General features: G+C 45.1%; 1 protein-coding gene across 2 annotated transcripts in view; it reads left to right on the top strand.

Annotated features, from left to right (window-relative positions):
- The window catches only part of INSC (inscuteable homolog (Drosophila)), a 171728-nt gene that overhangs the window by 1412 nt on the left and 145983 nt on the right, over positions 1 to 24333 (top strand). The window contains exon 1 of one of the 2 annotated variants that reach the window (XM_021083296.1): positions 1058 to 1247. The exons of the other annotated variant lie outside the window; for it this stretch is intronic. The gene's annotated coding sequence lies outside the window, so the exon portion shown is untranslated. Of the gene's footprint in view, positions 1 to 1057; positions 1248 to 24333 lie in introns of those variants that run through there. 2 annotated transcript variants of the gene reach the window in all.

Here is a 24333-nt window from a genome sequence, read left to right as displayed (position 1 = left end):
TCCTTAACCCACTGAGCGAGGCCATGGATTGAACTTGTGCCCTCATGGATGCTAGTCAGATTTGTTTTTGCTGAGCCATGATGGGAATGCCTGAGGCAGTTGATTTAATGTCAGGAATTGCAATGTGTCCAGGGCCAGGAAGCAGGCATCCTTTTTAGCCAAGGCCTGAAAAAGGGAACAAGGACTTTATCATCAAGGAAGAGAGGCTGAGATGGGACTTTGGAGTGGTCATTGTGTCTTGGAGATGCAGCTGGTTTTCCTGTCCTGCAACACAATGTGCAAGAATATTGCACAGGAGGAGTTTGCACAGGAGGGATTTAGGTTAGACGCCAAGGAGAACTTCCTGCTGATGAACTGATTCAAGATTGGGGACAGTGCCCAAGGGAGGCTAAGGTCTGCTCTTCCTTGGAGATCCCCAAGAGTGGGTAGAGGCCCTCCAGGCCCCCTGCGGAATTCATGGCAGGGTGGAGGGAATTGGATGGAATGACCTTGCAGCCTCCTTCTAGCTCAAGAATGCAACATTCCTGAGCTTTTGGGTAGGAATCAGACTTCCTCTCTAGACTTGGCCATCTGATACAAAGAAGTCCAGAGGGAAAGTTTGATGTGCCTCAAGTTAGAAGGAGTCCCTACAAGCATCTTCTGTCCTTTTTGTCAGGTAGGCCGTCTTATGTGAGCAGCTCGGGTTCCAAAGGAAAGCACCTGCGGTGAATAAATCAAGCGGAATTCAGGAGTTTGGGGGGCGGCTCAAAGTTCAGAGGCTTCCCCCGCAGGGCTTGTGAACTGCACCCAAACCCCTCCTTGTTTTGTTTCAGCTCCAAGGGAAAGGATCGGCGCATTCCCTTCCCTCTCCAGATGTTGGCATGTGGGGCACATGTGGGCACCCCCGCCAGGACGGCTCCGAGGCTCCTAGTGAGCCAGGTCTCTAATTAGACCTGACCGCGTCCCCATTCCAGCGCTCCCCACAGCCAAGAGCGCGAGGTCTCCGCTGCCAGGGGCACCAAAATAGCTTCGCGGCCGGCTGAGACTCCAGGCATTGGTGGCTGACGCGGGACAGAGGCTTGGCCCGGAGCGCGCTGTTGCTGGCGGGCGGGGGCAGAGCGGGGCGGAGGCGCGGGGCAGCGGGCGGCCCTCGGGCTGGGCCGGCCGGGCGGGTCACTTGCTTACAGCCTCTGGCGCCCCAGCTGCGCCTGCCACCGCCGGCCTGGCCGCTGCACGCAGCTGCTCGCAGGCTCTCTCGCTCCGTCAGAGTAAGTAGGCGCGCTCCTGGACTGCATTCTGGGCCCAGCCTAGTCTGGGACAGAGCATGCTTGGGGACTATTCGGATTTAGGTGTAAGTGTGTCAGTGTGAGTGCTTGTGAGTGGGGGTGAACTTTAGTGGGAGGGAGTGTGTCTGGGCCAGTACCTGAGCATATGGAAGTTTCTAGCATATGTCCCAGAGAGTGAATATGGGTGAGAGTGTGTCAGTGTGTGTCTGGTGGACTTAGTGTAGGGGGGCCTGGAGTGTGCCCCCAGGTGGCATGTGTGTCAGGGTGGCACACGCTGTCCGTGTGGGCTGTGTCTGTATTCTTGGAAGTGCAGACTCAGGTGTGTGTGGTAGGCAGGCTCCACCAGGGCTGAGCAAGTGTGTATCAATGGCTGGATGCATGTGACTGAGCTGATGAAGGCAGAAGTTGGCGGGTAAGGAATGTTATCTGAACGCAAACTTTCTAGGGTGACCTGACTTGTCCCCAACTGGGGTGTCTTCTCTGTGGGTCATGTGGCTTTGGTTTCTCAGGACTCTGAGCAGGGCAGGAGCTCAGAGTCAACCCTAGAGTGAGTGGGGTTCTGAGCAAGCCCTGCTGGCTGGCCAGGGTCAGGGAGACAGCACAGAGATGGCCCCTTTGTCATGCCAGGAGGGGGCAGGAGGACAAGGGGATGAGCAGACTGCAAAGCCATGCCCACCCACAAACACTCAACCGGGGGGCCCACACCCACATGCTCACAGCTGCTCATGTGTGCACACCTTCCACCCTCTCAGGCCACTCCCACTCATGCTGTCTCAGGACAGCTGTGCAAACACTCATGCACTTTCAGCACGTACACCTGAGGACAGTGACACATGTGCAACAGGCACCTCCATGTGTCAAACATGCTTATACACACACATGCACCCCCTGGCCCGACTTGCAGCCTCTTAGGCCCGCTTTTTGGTTCCCTTTAGCCTACATATGGCACCTTGGACAAGTCTAAGATACTACCTTAAGAGCTATCTTAACATATCTGAAGTCAGGAGTTCCCATCGTGGTGCAGTGGTTAACGAATCTGACTAGGAACCATGAAGTCGCGGATTCCATCCCTGCCCTTGCTCAGTGGGTTAACGATCCGGCGTTGCGGTGAGCTGTGGTGTAGGTTGCAGATGCGGCTCGGACCCTGCGTTGCTGTGGCTCTGGCGTAGGCTGGCAGCTACAGCTCCGATTCGACCCCTAGCCTGGGAACCTCCATATGCCGTGGGAGCGGCCCAAGAAAAGGCAAAAAGACAAAAAAAAAAAAAAAAAAAGATATCTGAAGTCAGGGGCTTTGGCTAAAGGTCTGGGCAGATGTTAATATATTGCCTTTGGAGTTTCCCATTTGATCTGGAACTAAGGCCGCTTTTGGAGTGGCCTTACCCTCTTCGAAGTGAAAGGGACTGCTGGCGAGGCAAGTAGAGCCAGCCTGGGCTCGAAGACAGAGCTCAGCACCTATAATTTGCCCCAGGCTGTAGTTTATTCTCTGGATACCCCCTGTACCCAAAAAGCAACGAGCCTCCTGTGGGCTGGGCCCAGGCGTCATTTGACAGGGAGGATCCATGAGCTGAACTGATTCCTTCTCTTTTTGGTTTTAGTCAGCCCTGCTTTGAGTCTCCTGTGTGCAGGCAAGACTGGAGGGGAGAGCCTTAGCTTTGTTCCTTCCCAGTGGTTATCTCTTTTCTTGATGGAATCTTGTTCTCCCTGACCTCCTCCCTCTGAGCACTGTTGGGGACACACTGAACTTTCAGTGCTTGGAAGAGTAGGTGTCCCATCATATCAGCTGGCTGCTGCTGCTGCTGCTGTTGTTATTATGGCTCTGGACCACTCCCATTCTGGCCATTCTCCTATGGCCTCAATGAACCACCCTTACTAAATATGCTCCATCAGTTGGGAAGTTAGAAAGATGACACTGATGTTCTCTTAGTGTTTATGGTTTGAGCTAAGAAGTGCCTGAGTTCTCACCCTACAAACTCCCCTAATGGGCAGGGGAGCAGATGGGCTTCGGCCACTTCCTGAAGGGATGCTGGAATCTACCTTTCCCTGGCCTGGTCCTCTGCTTCACCTTTGGGGATGGTTTAATAAGGGCAGGCTGTGGTCAGCAGGGCAGGCTTTTATACGGCAAACGTGATGGGGAAGAAAGTCTGTGTGCCTTCCCTAGCCTTCTAGAGAGGCCAGAGTGTGGAGGCTCCCAGCGATCTTAGGATTCAGGAAAAGGCTCTGGAAGACTGGTACCCACTGTGACTTAGTCCCAGGCTGTTTCCTCCTTTTTAAATTTCTCTTTACAGCCACACCTCAGGCTAGGGGTTGAATTGGAGCTGCAGCTACTGGCCTGTGCCACAGCTGCAGCTATGCCTGATCCAAGCTGCATGTGCAGCCTACACTGCAGCTTGCAGCAATGCTGGATCCTTAACCCACTGAGCGAGGCCAGGGATCAAACCCGCATCCTCATGGACACTATATTGGGTACTTAACCTGCTGAGCCACAATGGAAACTGCCTGTTTCCCCATTTTTTAATTCATCAAATACAGACACCTACCAATGAGAATTTCAGAACAACAATGAGGACTCACAGAGCATCAAGGCAACCCTACTAAATTAACATAGTTCCAGTTTAAAGAAAAGAAATCAGGCAACCCCAAAATGGTGATAATAGCAATCACTATTTATTGAACCTGCATTACATGCTCTATTTTAATTACTTTTCATAACAACCTTATTAGGTTAATAGTCCCCCTTTTTTTCTTTTTTTTCTCTTTGGGAATTTGAGGCTTCGAGTGCTCAAGGAATTTCTTCAGGTCTATGTGACTCCTGAGCTCCCGACATAACCTATGTGTTTCCCTTCTTACTCTGGTTGCTAGGAAGCTCTTAATTCATCATATTGCTTTATCCTGGTAACTGTGTTCGTCAGAATCATGGCTTTGACTTTTCATTTTTGCTTTAACAACTTTATACACATCTTTAACTGAAACTCCTACATCCTTTGTAGAAAGAAATCAGAATGAGTAAATGAACAATCGGCAATTAAACATTCTGCTGGTCTCTGAGAATGAGAACCATGTGGCATGGATATTTTGGGGACATCTCCAATTTCAAATATTTCAAACCATATGTCTCAATTTTGGCTTCTAATATCTTTAGGCTCTGATTTGTGACCATGTCTTGGGGCTTTTCTTTCTAGTGGCTCTGGGAGATAATGCCCATCTCTGTGCGGGTTCAAACAATGGGGATTGTTGAGAATGAATTGGGCCATTGATAAATGCCCCCTGCTCTGACTGTTTCAGCTGCCAGCTTCTCCTTGTCTCAAAAGCATGAGTGTCTGGGTGCCCGAAGGAGACTGACCCCTGCCCTATGCTAGCCCTGGCTCCCTGGTCACCCCTTCCTCATGTGACCCTGCCTAGGCCCAGGGCTGTGTTGGGAAGTCTGTGTCTCTTGGACCTGAGCTCTGCCCCTGCCAGCATGAATGGCCCTTCTGGAGCTCCTGCTCAGGATGAGGAGCGTGGGTTTTGGAGGGTGGAGGTACAAATGAGGGGGGCTTTTCTGCCCCCTCCCCTGGATCTGTGAGGTCATTGGCTAGTACTCACTCCCACCCCCATGAGAGGCTCTCAAGTTTGCCAAGTGGTCAGAAAGTCATTTGGCCCTTCTTATCTGCAGGAGATCTGCGTCACCAGGGTCATCGGAATGCAGGGCAGGGTTCTGGCCACTCTGCAAAGTTGGCAAAACTTCTATCTAATTTACTCCAAGAATGATTATTTTAGCTTGCCCAAAGGCATTAATGCTTGGAAAGGGGAGGGGTAAGGGGCAATGCTTAGCACTAAAGATTACTTAGAAGGACTCCAGGGGCGGGCTTTCAGGCATTGTGTTAGGATCTTGCTTCTTCTCGCTTCTTGGCATGCATCAAGTCACCTGAGGCTGGCAGCTGTTGCCCATGTTCAAGATTAAGCCTCTCAGAAGCCTGTGGTTGCCAAGGGAAGGAGGAGTCATTGGCCTGAAGTCTCAGGAAATATCCCGCACTAAGGGGGTGTGCTGGTGGGTTGGCGCTGGCGAGGGGTTTGCTCCTTCCTGGATAGATGCCACTTTGAAAAGGTAAGACTCAGACTTCCGGGCATCTCTGCTGAGGCTTCTGGTTGTTCCCTGGACTTTAAGCTCAACCACATGAAAACAGGTTTAAAATCCAGCCCACCCTGGGTGAGACGTCAGAACCTCTGTAGGGTAAGGCTTAGGCACAGCTACGTATATTTCTTTTAGTATCTACTAAGGGCCAAGTCCCTTGTTAGGCTCTTTGCATCTTTTGTTTCAGGCAACTTCTGGAACAACGCTGGGAAACCGGCCCTGCTGTTTTAAAGACAGGGAAACTGAAGCACAAGTTTAAATGATTAGCCTAAGGCAGAGCCAGCAATGATTCCATCTCAGGTCTGTCTGATGCCAGAGTCTGTGGTGAAAACTCTGTGGTCTGTAGTCCACTGACCACTCCCCAGTTCAGAGGCCTGAAAGCAGGAAAGTCCAGGCCTTTGGGTCAAGTGAGGAAGAGCTGAGGGCCGGCCCTTCTCATTCTAGGGCCTGAATATCATCAGCATCCTTGGCCTTTGGGGCCTCAGATGGAGACTGCTGCTCCATGGGAAGCAGGGGTGAGGTAGGGAAGGCCTCCTGGGCCAGGCAGGGATCCCCCTGCCAACCCTGCCACCTCCCTGCCAACTAGTCCCTTGAGGTGGGTTTCTGTGGCTTCTCTTCTTCCCTGGAGCAGTGTCTGTCCTGGGAACTGCGTCTCCACCCAGACACTGTGATCCCGCCAGCCCAGTCTCCCCTCTTCCAGCTGCATGGTCCCCTTGGTGCCAAGCTCTGGGGGAGTCCTGGATCTTCTAAGGACATCTCTGGGCAGAGCAGACCTCGTTCGGCGTGGGGGCAGCGTCTGTAGGCGTCAGCGATTTGGCTGGGTAATTGTGTATGGCGTTCACTTCCTGCTGGAGAAATGGAGGTTTTGTCTTACAAACCAAATATCCTGGGTTTGGAAACCATGCAAAATGCAGCCTGTGGTCTGGGGCTGTGGGCTACGTCGTGGGTCTGTGTGTGGTGCTGGATTAAAAGACATGGTGGAGGGACAGGACTGTTGACGCAGGCCATCTCCTTGCCCCTGATGGAGGGTCAGAGGTGGCTGCACATGTTGGCACTGTGCGGAGGAAAGTACGTGGGCATTGCCCTCAGACAGATCTGACTCGCAGCCTGTTTCAGGGTCTGTTAAAAGGGGTTCCTTGTAATGCGATGGTAATGCTAGAACTAGAAGGTTTACTGCAGCATAGTGTCTGACATAGAACAGATAAACTGGACTTCCTGTCGTGGCTCAGCAGAAACGAATCTGATGAGCATTCATGAGGATGCAGGTTCAATCCCTGGCCTTGCGCAGTGGGTTAAGGCTCCGGCGTTGCTAAGAGGTGTGGTGTAGGTTGCAGACGTGGCTTGGATCTGGCATGGCTGTGGCTGTGGCATGGGCTGGCGGTTACAGCTCCAATTCGACCCCTAACACGTGCCTCCAGTGTGGCCCTAAAAAGACGAAAAACAAAAACAAAGAAAAACAAGAATAGATGAACCATAAATGGCACAGTCAGTATAAATGGCATATTCTTCCTTTTTGTCCCACCTCTCTCTGGGAAAGAACAGGGCTGATGGCAAGAGATCTGGATTCCAGCTCTAGCTCAGCCTCTGGGTACTTTATGTTATCTTACCTATGCTGGGCTTCACTTTTCTCATGCATAAAATTAGAGCCCTCATTTCCCTTCTGTATTTTTTGAAGGTTGTGAAAGGAACTGAACTCAGGGAGCTCTCTTGGAGGATGCAGAAAATTTAGCCACCATTATCATTCATTGCTTTATGCTGCAGTAGTAACTGTGATGTGCCAGGACCCCCCAGAACCCTGGGCATACAGGTGTCCTCAAGCCGCAGTGGCAAGATAGGCTCATGAACACACAGTGACAGCCCTGTCTGTGGGACATGATTGAAACTGACAGCACTAACAGCCTGAACCTAGCCAGAACACAGACCGGGACTTGAACCCATGCGCTGGGACACGAACCCAGCCTAAATCCAGATTGGGACTTGAACCCACGGTTTTAAATTAGAATCGCTCACCTGGTGTCTGGACTCACCGAGGTTCAGGTTCTTCCTGCCTCTGCGCAGAAGGAATTCCCCAAGAGACAACGTGATAGGCAAGACATAGATTGATTAGGATAGGATGCTTGTGAGATGCAAGCGGGCAGGCAAGGAGGCTCTGCCCCCCGGAACTGCTGGGCTACAGTTTTATCATCCAAAGGGAGTGGGGTCGGAAAAGACCACCTCTTCCTTTCTGGGAGTGGTAGCGCCTCCTTGGTATCCAGGAAGGTGTGTATTCAAATCAGCAGAAGGGCCGTCCTCAAACTCCTGCCCTTGGTCTGAATCTGAATGCAGGTCTCATCCCATCCCCCCATGCGACATCTCGGCTTCCACTAGTCAAGCAAGCCTGCCTTGTTCTGATGGCTTTCCTGAGCAATTATTACCTTACAGTGATCTCCCAGCACCCCCTAGATTTTCCTCTCTATCTATGATCCTTTCTTGGGACTTCTGCAACTACCTGTGCCTACCCCATCCCTACTATGATGATGGGAGGTCCTGGAGGTACCAGTGAACCAGAAGAGGAAGTATCACCCCCAACTGGGGCGATCAGGGAGGCCTTCCCAGAGGTGAAAAGACCTGGTCTGGATCTTGAAAGATAAGAGGAAGTTTCCAGCAGGATAAGAGAAGGGCTTTCTAGGCCAAGAAACTAACTAGCACGTGGTAAGGCACAGAAGCACTGCCTCTTGTGGTGAGTTTGGGGGACTCTGAGCAGTGAGGGTACCAGTCATTAGTGATGAGAGAGAGATGGGAGACCTTACAACGGGCTGTTGATGGCTGTGCTGAGATGTTTGGATTTTTATTGTGGCAGTTATGGGTGGCCCCTGAGGTATTTTTAAGTAGGGGGTGGGGGTGGGTCCTGGTTGAATATGGGCTCACTCATTCATTCAGCAGTCATTAAAAACAAACAATTTTATGTCACTTTTCATCTTGATAGCACATCAAATTAATGAAAATTTGCAAGACTGGAGAGAAAAATCCTTCATCTGTTTCCTTTCATTGGGGACAAGATGCTCCAATTACTTCATTTTCATTCCTTCTCTCTCCAATAATATAAAATACATTATTTTTATTGCTTATGTATATTTTATATATATAAATTATATCTTATTTTTCATATATTTGAAAATGTTTATAATTTTATTACATATAAATACATATAAAATATTTATATTGTTGATCAATTTAAGATTAAATTAGAGACATGATGCCTTTTTGCCTATAAATACGTGATTGTGTATTTCCTTAAAACAAGGATATTCTCAGGAGTTCTCGTCATGGCTCAGTAGTTAATGAACAAGACTAGTATCTATAAGGATGTAGGTTCAATTCCTGACCTCGCTCAGTGGGTTAAAAATCTTGCATTGCTGTGGCTGTGGTGTAGGCCGGCAGCTGTAGCTCCCATTCGACCCCTAGCCTGAGACCTCCCATATGATGTGGGTGTGGCCCTAAAAAGACAATAAGACCAAAAAAAAAAAAAAAAAAAGGTATTCTCTTATCACAGTACAATTCTGTCCCAGTAATGTCTCTGTAGCTCTCTCATCTCCTGTGCCCCATTCAGGGTCCAGTCCACAGGTTGCATTTAGTTTTCTTTTTAGTCTCCTTTAACCCAGAGCAATTCCTCTGCTTTATCTTTCTGACCTTTGTGTTTTTGAATGGTACACGCAAGTCATCATGTTGAATATCCCTCAGTTTGTTGTGTCTTTTTCTCTTGTGGTTTTTTTTTTAATTTTTAATCTCTTAATATTTATTTTTTATTAAAGTATAGTTGATTCTCAATGCTGTGCCAATTCTGCTGTACAGCAAAGTGACTCAGCCATACAGATATGTACATTCTTTTCTTATGTTATCTTCCATCACAGTCTCTCCCAAGAGATTGGATATAGTTCCCTGCGCTATCTGGGTTTATCTGATGGTTCTACATGATTGGGTTCCAGCTATGCATGTGGGACAGGGGTAGCACTGAAGGGAGGTTAGCATGTCAGCAGCACAGGATGTGGGGACTGTCCCAGCGCTGGTGATGGAAGCTTTCATCACTTGCCTAAGGTGAGGTTCACCAGTGTCTCCACTCCCTTCATAATTAATAAATAATTTGTGGAGAGGTACTTCATGAGAAATGGAAGGTTAATTAAGAAGACCTCATATACGATTCTTCGAGGTTATGTAAATATCCTGTTCCTCATCAAATGTTTATTCACTGATTTTTATCACCTCTGATACTTTTGAATCCATCATTTTGTCTACATTTGTTGGCATTCTACTGTAGGAAAGATCTTTCCCTTCTCGCTTTCTTTCTTTCTCTTTCTCTCTCCCTTATTTCCCTCCTTCCTTCCTTCCTATGGACTCACGGATTCTTAATTAATTTATTCAATAGGTTATAAACAATTTGGTTTTTTATTTATTTTTCTTAGGGCCACACCTGCTGCACAAGGAAGTTCCCAGGCCAGGGGTTGAATTGGAGCTGCAGCTACTGGCCTACACCACAGCCACAGCAATGCCAGATGCAAGCCACATCTGTGACCTACACCACAGCCTACACCACAGCTCACAGCAACACTGGATCCTTAACCCGCTGATTGAGGCCAGGGATTGAACCTATATCCTCATGGATACTAGTCAGGTTCATTGCTGCTGAGCCACAAAGGGAACTCTTGCATATTTTATTTTGATGGTTGAATTGTCCCAGATTTGTTCAGTGAGAGGCTCTACAAACTGGCTCCTGATTTTTTTTTTTTTTACTTTTCCCCATGATTCTCTAAGCACTTGCTTGCTTACTGCTCTAGCAAGAGGTTCCAGGCTTATTTTGTTCTTTCCTTGCTCCCTGGAATTAGTCATTTCTCCAAGGAGCCCTGGATCTCTTTAATGGAGAATTCTAATTAGAAACCCAGACCTGGGGGCTACATGTGCTCCTTGTTACTGGTGTGTCATTGCTTTTATGCCCTCTTAGCAAACAGACCTAGGGCATATACTTATGTCCATATTTATTTCTATAATAAAAAATACAATAAATGACTATAAGTTTTTAGAAAGAAAATAACACTCTCTGAGGCAGAGAGTAAGAAGATAGAGATACTTTAGATGGGTGGTCAGGAAGGACCTCTTTGAGGAGATGATATTTAGAAGGATCTCCAGGGTGGACTGGGTCGATTGGAAGGACAGAGCGCCTGGAGATTACTTTAATTTCCAAGAAATAATTTTAAGGACCTGAAATAAAACAGGGTGGAGAGGAGGGTAACGGTTAAATGCTGAAGGTGAGGAAGATGAAGGGGGGAGATTGACATCTCAGCCCCTCTCAAACTGAGCATGTCCAAAAGTGGAATTTCTGCATTCTTGCTCAGCACTGTCCCGTTCGTATGTCATCCTCTTCAGGTCTTTCAGATCTCATTGAATGGCTCCTTCCTCTCTACGGCCGACAGGTCAGAGAGAGCTGGCAATTATCCTCCACAGCTCATATTCAAGCCACTGCCAGGTCTGGCTGATGTTCTCTTTACCTCTCAAATCTATCATTTCTCTTTGTTTCCACCAGTATCACTAGTGCAAGGGACCATTTTCATCTTTCCTGAGTACTGCAAGAGCTTCCTAACTGGTCCACTTAGACCCCTGCTGGCTTCCTCAAAAAAAGTTGTTCTCACACGGCAACCAGAGTGCGTTTCAAAACACGACTCATGTCATTTCCCTCCTTAAAAATACCTCAGTTGCTTCCTAGTGATCTTAAGCTGAAGTCCAACCTCTTTAACAAGCCCTATGAGGTCTTATTTGTCCAACGCGTGCTGCCTACCCAGCTCTCCTTTTTTTTTTTTTTTTGTCTTTTTGCCATTTCTTGGGCTGCTCTCGCGGCATATGGAGGTTCCCAGGCTAGGCGTCTAATCGGAGCTGTAGCTGCCGGCCTATGCCAGAGCCACAGCAACTCAGGATCTGAGCCGTGTCTGCAACCTACACCACAGCTCACGGCAACACCGGATCCTTAACCCACTGAGCAAGGCCAGGGATCGAACCCGCAACCTCATGGTTCCTAGTCGGATTCATTAACCACTGAGGCACGACAGGAACTCCCCCAGCTCTCCTTTTGCCCTCTCTCCTGGCCTTGTCTCAGTCCCTGGGGCTTGCCAGGCCTTTGCATTTGCAGTTCCTCTGTTTAGAACGCTCTTCCTTGCATGTCTTCCCCTACCAAATTCCTACCTGTGTCTCAGTTCTCAGCTCAGCTGTCACTTGTGTGGCCTCCATGATTAGGTCAACTCCCATTTTATGAGGCTTTGCAACACCACATAATCCCTCAAAGCTTTATCATAGTTGTGATTCTACATTTATAATTATTTCATGGTAATTAATGCTTGCTTTTCCTATTTGATGATGTGTTTTGCTCATTACTTTATCCTAGCTGTTAACATGTTACTGACACATGCCACGTATATTTGTTGGATAAATGAATGAATGAATGAAGATTTATCAGCTAAGCAACCAGATAGATGGTGGTGCCATTCAGTAGAATAAAAAATTATAAGGGAGAAGCAGATCTGAGGAGGAAGATAATAACTCAGTTTAGGACATTTTTCATTTGAGGTGCCTTATCTGCCACAGGCCTGCCCACCCCCACCCTAACAACTTCCTCTCTCCTAGGCAAACAAATTAGATGGTCATTCAGGAGCTCTGGGGTGACAAGTGACATCTAATTCCTGGATGATTCTAAGGAGCTCCCTGGAGATGATGGCTAAGTGACATGGCATCCCTGAGCTGTAACCCCTCTTTGGTTTGTAGAAGATACAGGAGACCTAAGGGGCCTCCAAATGGTCCTGACTTGGTTTCTTGGCTGCTTATACAAAGGATCTTTACAACTATTTATGAAGGCTCCTTGGATCTTGAGTGTTACTTGCATAATTTGCATCAGTCAGGAGTTGCCATGCTCTTCCCCACCCCTGAGACTGTGCTAGACATAAGCCTGAAAGAGAATTCAGAGAGAGGCTCTTACTAAGCCCAGTGAACTGTCCTTGCAAAGATGCCAAATGCTCTAGGAGGAAAGCCCATTCAGAATGTTACTCTGGCCCACTCACTCCTGCATTTCTCACTCACTCATTCTGCATCTGTTTTGCCTTCACTCAGTCACTTACCTACCCGTGCACCCAGCACCCACCTATCCATCCACAAACAAGAGGTTACACTGGATCTGTAGCAGGACTCCAGACCGATGAGCCACCCTCACCTGCCTCTCCTTCATTCCTCTTACATGGTCTGTAGAGCCCAGGTGAGGTGACATCAGGTTGGGGAGGTGTCACCATGTTGGTCAAGGGCCACATGTGCTTGCAGGGTGTTAACAGAAAGAGAGGGAGGTGCTGCCATGTCGATTTCTCCTCTGATTTCACCTCCTGCTTTTCTAGTGTCCTGTGCCCTCTTTCAGTGGTGATGAGTGCTTAAAGAATGAGGCTCCTTGATCAGATAGATAGAAGGTGGTAGCGGAGCTCTGCAGAATTACTCTGGGCTCAGGCTTGAAGGGGAAAGAGGAACACAGCTCTCTGCAAGACCCATCATGGAGAAGAGGACACTTTTGTTTTGTCTTAATTTTCTACTGGAATTACCCTTTTAACCCTGTGGAATTTGCAGAGAGGCACGGGGGTGGAAGGTGGGTAAAAGACAGTGGGATTTAAAATGTGGCATTTAGAAAGTAGGCAGTAGACTAATCCTGGCCCCACCCCTCCAGAAGCTGCTCTTTCTGGTCTCTGAGGTTTGTCATTTACAAAGAGCCCCCCCGGAATGTGTGCTGTCCATCTGCTGTGACATCGAACAGGGCTGGGGCTGAGCAGACCTAGGACAATGGCAGCCACATCAGATAAGGGCATCTTGGAAAAAAGCCTGAAGTTGCCCAGGATCTAGGTTACAGACTCATTCACTCATTCCCTCCCTCACTCATTGATTCAGCAACAATCTACTTAGTACCTACTCTGTGCTAGGCGTTGTTCTAGGCAGTGGAGATACAGCAGGGAGCAAAACACATGCCCTTGCAGAATTTGCTTTCTTTTTTTTTTTTTTTTTTTGTCTTTTTTTTTGCTATTTCTTGGGCCGCTCCCGCGGCATATGGAGGTTCCCAGGCTAGGGGTCCAATCGGAGCTGTAGCCACCAGCCTACGCCAGAGCCACAGCAACGCGGGATCCGAGCCGCATCTGCAACCTACACCACAGCTCACGGCAACGCCGGATCGTTAACCCACTGAGCAAGGGCAGGGACCGAACCCACAACCTCATGGTTCCTAGTCGGATTCGTTAACCACTGTGCCACGACGGGAACTCCAGAATTTGCTTTCTGATGTGGGAAGATATTAAACAGGTTGATACATGCAAAATGGTGCTGGGTGCTGCAGAGAAATATAACAAACAGTGGCGTTCCAAGGGTGGGAGGGGACTTGTACTTTTATACCAGGTCAAGAGGTTCTCTCTGATAGGCAGTTGTTTAAACAGGGACCAGAGAGCTCCTGTCGTGGCTCAGTGGAAACGAATCTGACTTGTATCCATGAGGACGCAGGTTCGATCCCTGGCCTCGCTCAGTGGTTAAGGATCCGGCATTGCCAGGAGCTGTGATGTAGGTTACAGATGCACCTCGGATCCTGCATTGCTGTAGCTGTGGTGTAGACTGGCAGCTGTAGCTCCGATTCAACCCCTAGCCTGGGAACTTCCATATGCCATGGGTGTGGCCCTAAAAAGACAACAGCAACAACAACAAAAACAGGGGCCAGGAGGCAGTGAAAGGGCAATATTAGGGTAGGGGTGGGAGCAGTCAGCCCATTAGTATTCTAGATGCTGTGTGGTCTGGGGGTGGTCAGAGTAGGCTTCCAGGAGGAGGCCACATTTAAGTTGAACTTTGATGTGCAGAAAAGTAGAGAGCTTGCCTTAAAGTGTGAGCATAAGGGATGTGTTGGGGAGGACAGGTTGGTAAGGCTGAAAGAGGCAGGGTGGTTTGGAGACGGGGTCTGGCGGGTCATGAGTGCCAGGCTAAGGAGTTCAGAACTGAGTTGAGAGTTACTAGGGAGACAGATCTTCAAGGAAACGTTTCAATAAAAGCTGTGTTTTAAGAGGCTGAAACTAACATCAGCATAGCCTGGGAGCTGGGAGGCGGGCAAGAAGAAAATTGCCTTATGTAAGCTTTCTTGGCCTTTACGGCAAGTAAGGACTCTGAGGTTGGGGGGAATTTTGGGGTGGTCCCCAGATGCACAGCAGGTGGGGATGCGGTGATGTGGGGGCTATAATGGCTAACAGAAGCAGCGGGTAATGTGAGTGGCTGTCACTGGGACAAACCCCAGATGTCTCCTGTAACTTGAAGCTTCCTTTGAGCAAAGAACATGAAACACCCTGGGTTCTGGGCAAAGCAAGCTAGAGAAAGAGTTTGGTCTGATCTCTGGTCCCTACCAACTCTTTTATTTACTTATTTTTCTTTTTTTCTTTTTAGGGCTGCACCTGCGGCCTGTGGAAGTTCCTGGCCAGGGGCTGAATTGGAGCTGCACCTGCTGGTCAGTGCCACAGCCACGGCAATGCAGGATCTGAGCTGCATCTGCAACCTGTGTTGCAGCTTGTGGCAACACAGGGTGCTTAACTCCCTGAGCAAGGCCAGGGATGGAACCCACATCCTCATGGAGAGTGTGTTGGGTTTGTAGCCTGCTGAGCCACAATGGGAACTCCAGAATGACTCAGAAGCTTCTGGGGATGGGGTCCTTGCATTGTGGGGATATTAGATTCAGAGGAAACCTTATCTAATCCAGCCCTCTCCTCTTGCAGATGAGAAAGTGAAAGCCCAGAAAGGGGGCATAAATTGTCCAAGGCCATTTAGAGCACATGTGGCAGAGAAAGGTCACGCATCTTATTTGAACTCATCTTGGAAGAATTACTATGTCTTATTTAATTATACAAGTATATGTGTCTTTCAATGGAAGAGGACATTCTAAGAAGAAGGAAATTGTTTTATGCCTCTACTTCTTTGCCATCTAGCTGCAGCCTGATACAGAGCAGATGCCCTCTTGACCAAGGATGATGTTAGACGGGTCTCAGGGTGAGCCAGATGTGGGATCAGAAAGAGCTGCCTGTGAACTCGGAGGAGCCTGGCTCTGGATCCCTCGTGCACTCAGATGGTCTGGCCCGTGACCATTCCTACCTCAGTTATACTCATAGCCTTTGGCAAGATGGCCATGGAAGTGAGGGAGTCGGGGGGGCTGCTGTCACGAGGGTGCCTGCTGAGAGAGAGAGGGGACGAGTATGGTGAGGGGCTGGGTGTCCTGTGCCTGAGGCCACTGCAAGAGAGAGAGCGCCTGCCCAGCTCGAGAGAGTAGCCCACAGAGGAGGTTGCAGCTGCCAGGTGGGCACCTGAGATGCGTGTTTGGGATGCAAGTCCAGTGCTTGGTCTGACTGAAGCTGTGCCCTCACTGGACTGGATGTCACCAGACGTACTTATCTGCTCCCCTGCTGTCCCAAGGAGCTGAAAGCCACAGTTGTAAGGACAAGTCCTGTTCTTTCCCCACAGCATGCAGAGGTCTGTGACTGAACAGCAGGATTTGTGTTGGAATTGTCCTTCCATGTACCTCCATCCTCACATTCAGGATCCTAGTGGGGAGGGCTGAGCGGGAGACAACTTCCTGAAGAGTCAGAGAGCTCTGAGCTGTGGCTCCTGTCAGCTCAGACCCCAGTGATGGCCTCAGTGCTGGATGAGCAATTGTTTGTTAAGCTCTTGGTCAATACCTTCTGTTTGTCTTCTGCTATGGCGTTGGCAGAGGGATTTCCACATGGAGGGAAGTGAGTTACACGCATCAGCAAACCAAACCTATAGACACAGAAAAACAAGAGCCCTGAGTCTGGCATCCCTCGGGGGCTGTCCTGGAGAAGGGGAGCTTTCTTCAGGTGTGGGGTTATCGTGCTTTTGAAGGTAGCATTATGGACTAGGGCAGGTTTTGGACAGAACCTGAGAGGAAGGGAAGAAAGAACTGAGATTCTAGTCTGTTTGTTTTTTTGTTTCATTTGTTTGTTTTTTGTCTTTTCTGGGCCTGCACCCGTGGCATATGGAGGTTCCCAGGCTAGGGGTCTGATCGGAGGCTGATTCTAGTCTGGTTTCAGCCACAAATTTGAACAAGTCATTTGCCCTCTCAGAACCTCCACTTCCTTTTCTTGAACCACAGGATTAGAAGAGAGGACCCGTCTGATAACCTTCCATGTTTCTTGCCTACATAAGGTTAATAGGAATCTTGGTTAAAATCTTAACTTCCAGGTTTTTTTTTTTTTTTTTTTTTGGTCTTTTTTTTTGTCTTTTTTTAGGTCCGCACCCAAGTCACATGGAGGTCCCCAGGCTAGGGGGTTGAATTGGAGCTGCCAGCCTACACCACAGCCACAGCAACACAGGGCCCAAGCCACATCTGGGACCTACACTGCAGCTCACAGCAACACCAGATCCTTAACCCACTGAGCAAGGCCAGGGATTGAACCCCCATCCTCATGGATACTATTCAGGTTCATTACCGCTGAGCCACGACGGGAACTCCCTAACTTCCAGATTTCTATCCTTGCCTAGGTCTCTTTTACTTTGCCTGAAATTCCACCTCTATAGATTAATTCCTTTAAGTCTTTGAGAAACTTTATGGAATAATTTATGGAAATCAGTGCAATCTCCTAAGTGTATTTCAGCCTTTACAACAACTGTGCTAGAAGATATACTATGATTTCTAGTTTGCATATGGAAAAAGATTGCATATGGAAAAAGAAACCCAGAGAGGTTAAAACTGGATGAAGTTCTCAGAGTTAATTGCTGGCAGAGCTGAGATGAGACTGCAGGTTACTTGGCTGCTGGCCTATGTTCTTTTGTGCTACCCTTTGAGTTTGGAAAGGGGAGTTCTAAGGACTGCATGGGATAGGGGTTGCACTGTTCATTAGATGGCACATGTATCAGGACGGCCCCCACATACCTGTCACACACAAAGTTGTTCTCAGCCTGAGACAGCCCCACCCCACCCAGGCACAGTAGTGAGAGGCTGTGCTGGTCCCTGTGCCCCATTATGCAAAGGCAGGTCTGGGCAGAAAGCAGGTTCTCTGCAATGGCTTTTGCCCTGATGATCCTGTGCTCTTGTCTGCTGTAGACTGTTTTAGCAGGGTGGTGGGTATCTGGCCAAGACTATTTTCCCCTCCCCACCCCCCCAGCTCTACTGAGCTATAATAGGCATGTAGCCTTGTGTAAGTTTAAGGTGTACAATGTGGTGATTTAATACACATATTTACTGTGAAATGATTACCACAATAAGGTTAGTTATACATCACCTCACATGGTTACCTTTTTATTGGTGTAGTGAGCATTTTCAAGATTTATTTTCTTAGCAGCTTTCAAATATATAATACAGTTTTGTAAACTATGGTCACTGTGCTTGCGTTAAATCTCCATTACCTATTCATCTTATAACTGAAAATTTGTACCCTTTGATCATTATCGCCCCATTTCCCTCAACCTTTAGCCCCTGTCAACCATTAATCTCCTCTCTATATCTATAGTTCAGGTGTTTTATTTTTATTTATTTATTTTTTTGGTCTTTTTGCCATTTCTTGGGCCACTCCTGTGGCATATGGAGGTTCCCAGGCTAGGGGTCTAATTGGAGCTGTAGCTGCTGGCCTACACCAGAGCCACAGCAGCACAGGATCTGAGCTGCGTCTGTGACCTACACCAGAGCTCACGGCAACGCCAGATCCTTAACCCACTGAGCAAGGCCAGGGATCGAACCCGCAACCTCATGGTTCCTAGTCGGATTCGTTAACCACTGAGCCACGATGGGAACTCCCCAGATGTCTTTCAAGATAGCAATTTCATGTCCTTCAAACGTATACCTAGAAGTAGAATTGCTGGATCATATGGTAGTTTTATTTTTACTTTTTTTTTGAGGAAACCTCCATACTATTTTCCATAGTGGCTGCACCAATTTACATTTCTACCAGCAGTGCACAAGGGTTCCCTTTTTTCTACATCCTTGCCAGCACTTGTTATCCTTTGTTTCATTGACAATAACCAGTCTAACAGGCATGAAGTGATATCTCACTGTGGGTTTTTTTTAAATGATTTTTATTTTTCCATTATGGTTGGTTTACAGTGTTCTGTCGATTTTCTACTGTACAGCAAAGTGACCCAGTCACTCTCTCACACACACACACACACACACACACACACACACACACACACACACAAACATTCTTTTTCTCACATTATCCTCCATTACATTCCATCACAAGTGACCAGATATAGTTTCTGGTGCTATACAGCAGGATCTTGTTACTTATCCACTCCAAATGTAATAGTTTACACCTCTTGACCCCAAGCTCCCAGTCTATCCCACACTCATTGCGGTTTTGATTTGCATTTCCTGATGATAGCTATTGAACACATTTCATGTACTTGTTGGCCATTTGTATGTCTTGGAAAATAATGTCTATTCATGCCCTCTGCCCATTGTTTTCAACTAGATTTTGTTATTGTTATTGAGTTGTTTAACTACCTTATGTCATTTAGATATTAACTCCTTTTTGGGCATAGGATTTGCAAATATTTTTCCCATTTTCCATAGGTTACCTTTCATTTTGTTGGTTGTTTCTTTGGCTTTGCAGAAGTTTTTATTTTGTTTAATATAATGCCAGTTGTTTATTTTTACTTCTGTTGCTTGTGCTTTTGGTGTCATATCCAAAAAGTCATTGCCAAGACCATTGTCAAGGACCTTTTTTCCCTAGGAGTTTTAGAGTTTAAGGATTGATGTTGAAGTTTTTAATTCATTTTGAGTTAATTTTTATAAGGTTAAGCATCCAATTTTGTGAGAGATTTTTGCATGTGAATATCCAGTTTTCCTAGCACCATCTATTGAAGAGAATTTCATTTCCCCATCGAGTATTCTTGGCTTCATTGTATTAATTCATCATTTATGCTGGGGTTTATTTCTGGGCTCTCAATTCTTTTCCATTGGTCTTTTGTGTCCATTTTTATGCTAGTCCCATGTAGTTTTGCTACTATAGCTTTGTCATACAGTGGTAAATGAAAGTGTGATCTCTCCAGCTTTTTTCTTCTTTCTCAAGATTGTTTTGTCTATTTGGGGTCTTTTGTTATGTCATATGAATGTTAGGATTTTTTTTTCCATTTCTGTGAAAAATGCCATTAAAATTTTGATAGATATTACATTGAGTCTGCTTTGGGTAGTATGGACATTTTAGCAATATTAATTCTTCTCATCTATGAATGTGGCCTATCTTTGCATTTACTTGTGTGCTCTTCAGTTTCTTTCATCCATGTCTTACAGTTGTCAGTGTATACGTCTTTCACCTCCTTGGTTAAACTGATTCCTAGGTATTACATTCTTTTTGGTGCTATTGTAAATGAGATTGTTTTCTTTATTTTTCAAATAGTTTGTAATTAGTATATAAAAATCCAATTGATATTTGCATTTTTTTTTTCCTTTTTAGGGCTGTACCTGCGGCATATGGAGGTTCTCAGGTTAGGGGTCCAATCAGAGCTACAGCTGCCAGCCTATGCCACAGCCACAGCAATGCAGGATCCGAGCCATGTCTGTAAGCTACACCACAGCTCACAGCAATGCCAGATCCTTATCCCACTGAGCAAGGCAAGGAATTGAACCCGCAACCTCATGGTTCCTAGTTGGATTCGTTTCCGCTGCACCACGATGGGAACTCCCTGCATGTTGATTTTATATCCCCAAACTTTACTTGAATTCATTTATTTGTTCTAACTTTTTTTGTGTGTGGAGTCTTTAGGGTGTTCTATAAGTAAGGGATGTTATCTGCAAGTAGAAACAGTTTCTCTTTCTGATTTGAATGCCTTTTATTTCTTTTTCTTGCTTAATTGTTCTGGCTAAGACTTCTAATACCATGCTGAATAGATGTAGTGACAATAGACATCCTTGTTTTATCCTTGACCTTAGAGAAAAAGCTTTTAATTTTTCACCATTGAATATGTTAACAGTAAGTCTGTGATATCTAGCCTTTATTATGTTGAGCTATGTACCTTCTATACTCAGTTTTTCGAGAGTGTTTCTCATGAAAAGTGATCAAATTTTGTCAAATGCTTCTTCTGAATCTATTGAGAGGATCATATAGTTTTTATCCTTCATTCTCGTAATGTGGTGTATTTATTGATTTGTGTATGTTGAACCCTCCTCACATCTCAGAATAAATCCCACTTGATCTTCAAACTGAATTTCATAGCACATTAAAAGAATCATATATGAGGTCTTCTTAATTAACCTTCCATTTCTCATTTTCAGAAGCTTTCTCATATGCTTGTCCTGGAGATTGGCTGGCCTTTTCTGTCTGCAGAAGGGGGCTCTGAGAACAACCCTCTTAGCTGTTTCCCTCTAGCTCAAATCAGCTCAATCTTTGCTCTGGGATGAGAGGGAGGCTCAGGGGCAATAAATGTGGGCAAAAAGGAGCTCTCCTCTTGTATACCAGCAGGAACAACAGGGGGAATCATCCTCCATCCCCCTTTCAGCTTATGGTTTGGGATGTGTGTATGTGCTCTTTCTCTGACTCTCCTTTTGTCCCCTCCTCTGTCATTAATCAAGTTTCTGCACTTGCTTTGGTCTATTTTGGGGCATGCTATTCAATTCTCTAAGTTTATTCCTGGGTCAACATTACATTATATTTACTATTTGAAAATTATCATTTGGCAGGAAGTCCCCCCAATTTCTTTTTCTTTTTCAGAAATAATCTTGGATTAACTCATCAAGTCCTAAGGAAAAAAAATCTCTTAGGGATTTGATTGGAATTGAGTGGAATCTGTAGATGCATTTATGGTGAATTGACATTTTCCTGTCTATGTACATGAAATACCTCTTCATTTATTTTGACCTTCATTTATTTTGGCCTTTTAATAATATTTTGTAATTTTATTGATAAGGGACTTTTGCATTTTAAGATTCATTTTTATGTCTCATATATATCTTTTGTTGCTGTTATTAATGCCCTTTCTTCTAATTTTCACTTTATTTTTGTGGTGGTATCTAGGACTATACTTGACTTTTGCATATTCATTTTTAGCCACTTTTCTAAGCCCTTTTATGAATTAAAACAATTTATTTGTAGATAGCTTTGGGTTTTCTATATTGGCAACTGAGGGTAATATGTTAGTTCATGGTAAATTTTTATAGGAATTGGGGCAAGGTACTATATCTGGGAAAAATAGATCCACAGAGACTTGGCTTGCAAAGTGGACTGCAGTTTGTGTCCAGTGAACCCAGGCCTGTGTAGGTTGTGTGTGGCTGGTGGGCAGCAGAGGTGGACTTCATCCTCCACTCTCCCCCCTTGGCTGTATGCTGTTGTGCACAGGCAGATGTGGCAGTCTTGTGGAAAATCATGTCAATTGTGAATAATGACAGTTTTGTTTCTTTTCATTCTTATACATTTGCCTTCTTTCTACACTAGCTAAGATTTGTAATACAATAATGAATAGAAGTTGGTGTGAGCTGGCATTTTAATTTTGTTTCTGATCTCACAGGAAATGCTTTCAACATGTCATAATTATGTTATTCTTGTATATTTTTTCCTGATGGATCCCTTTTAATCAGTTTAAGGAAGAGCTCTTATAGTCTTAGTTTTCTAAAATGTTTTGTTATGAACAGCTGTCGAATTTTACAAAATTAATTTTCTTGGTCTATTGAGATGAACATGAGGTTTTTTCTTCTTTAATGTATCAATGTAGTGAGTTTCATCAACCTCTTTAATAATGTTAAAGCAGCCATATATTTTTAGGATAAACCCACCTTGGTCATGATTTATTATTCTTTTTATGTATAGCTGGATTTGTTTACTGATATTTTATTTAGTATATTGTTGTCTATGTCCATACATGAGGTGGCCTATATATTTCCTTTCTTGTGTTCTTTAGTTTTAGTATCAAAATTATGTCAGTCTTATAAAATTAATTGAAGTATATTTTCTTTTATTCTCTGGAAGAGCTTGATGAAGGAAGAATTATCTTTCCTTTCAATGATAAAAACTCATCTGTGAACTTCTCTGTGCCTGGTATTTCCTTATGAGAAGAGTTTTAACTATTGATTAATTTATTCAGTAGTTATAGATTTATTTCTTCTTCTCTTTTATTTTTTTATCTTTTCTAGGGCTGCACCCACAGCATATGGAGGTTCTCAGGCTAGGGGTCTAATCAGAGCTGTAGCCGCCAGCCTACGCCACAGCCACAGAAATGCAGGATCCGAGCCCCATCTGCAATCTACACCAGAGCTCATGGCAATGCAGATCCTTAACCCACTGAGCAAGGCAGGGATCGAACCCGCAACCTCATGGTTCCTAGTCAGATTCATTACCGCTGAGCCACGATGGGAACTCCAATCTATTTCTTCTTGATTCAATTTTGGTAAATTGTATTTTTCTAGGAATTTATCTAGTTTATTTATAATTTCAATGATATTGCAGAATATTCTTGTCCGTATAATGGAATCCATATTTTTTATTTCTACTGCATGTGTGGTAATAGACTACCTTGTATTGATGGTATTATTTGTGTTTTCTTTTTTTTTCTGATATTTTTCTGATATTACCAATACTTCATCTTTTATTTGTGTTTTCAAAAACTAACTTTAACTCTTTTGATTTCATTTGTGTTTATGTTTTGTTTTATATTTTTGTTGTGTTTTCCTTAAGTTTGCTTCTATCTTAACTATTTTTCTTTTGTTACTTTCTTTGAAACTCTTCTTTAAAAACTTTCTTATGTTTTTAGAAGTTAAAAATTCTTCTAATTTTCATATTTTCTAATTTAAGCCTGCAATTTTTGCTCTTAATTTTACTTATCAGTGTACCACATGATTTTTATATGTATTTTTCCATAATTATTCATGTTTGTTTTCTAATTTCTATTATAATTTATTCTGTGACATATGATGTGTATGTTTAAAATAATCTAAGCCTGTGGTGGGTATTTATACTGGGGTAGAGATTGCAATCTGTAGGATACAATCATTTGAAATTTGCTGAGGTTTTCTTTAAGATCTAGCCACTAGTCATTAGAAAAAAAAAAAAAAAAAGACTCAAGAATCCCTGAAAAGAATGTATATTCCTCATAAGTTGAATGTGGTGTTCTCTTCATAAACATTAATTCTAACTTAATTGTGCCATTCAAATTTTCTGTATCTTTACCAATAATTTTTTGGCTTGAGCGATCCAGTGACAAAATTGTGTTGAAATCTCCATCTGTGATTCTGAACTTGTTCATTTCTCCTTGAAATTTTATCATTTTTTAAAATTTTGCTTTAAAAAATAAATTTGCTTTTTGGGGCTGCACCCACGGCATATGGAAGTTCTCAGGCTAGGGGTTGAATTGGAGTTATAGCTGCTGGCCTATGCCACAGCCATAGCAACAAGGGATCCAAGCCACATCTGCAACCTATACCACAGCTCATGGCAATTCCAGATTCCTGACCCACGGAGGGAGGCCAGAGATTGAACCTGTGTCCTCATGGGTATTAGTTGGGTTCATTACCACTGAGCCATGGTAGGAACTCCTGTCAATTTTTACTTTGTATACCTTAAGACTGTGTTACCATTATTAAGTACATCCTCATCATAATACCTTTATAAACATCATATTGTGGTCATTAATTCTCAGTAGAGATTTTACTTCCCTTTAATCCTGCAGCAAGGTTGAGCTAGACAACTTTTCTTGCACATTCTGTACAGATTTATTTTTCATTCACCTTGCATTGAGATTATGGCCTTCTGGGCCACTATTTTATTGTTTCCATAGTCCCTAGGCACCTTTGTCTGCCCTACCTTGGGCTGAACTTTTTATGTAGTGAATCGCCTCATCTCTACAATGCTTAGTGTCTTAAGGTTTGTTTTGTGTTGTATGAATACATTAGCACTAGAATTCTTTAGGTAAAATATTTCTATGGTATATAATTTGTAGCATTTAACTTTA

This window comes from Sus scrofa, chromosome 2, assembly GCF_000003025.6.
Source record: "Sus scrofa isolate TJ Tabasco breed Duroc chromosome 2, Sscrofa11.1, whole genome shotgun sequence".
In the NCBI taxonomy this organism is placed as follows: domain Eukaryota; kingdom Metazoa; phylum Chordata; class Mammalia; order Artiodactyla; family Suidae; genus Sus; species Sus scrofa.
The sequence above is the reverse complement of the archived record's forward strand: the minus strand, read 5'-3'. Positions and strand labels throughout refer to the sequence as shown.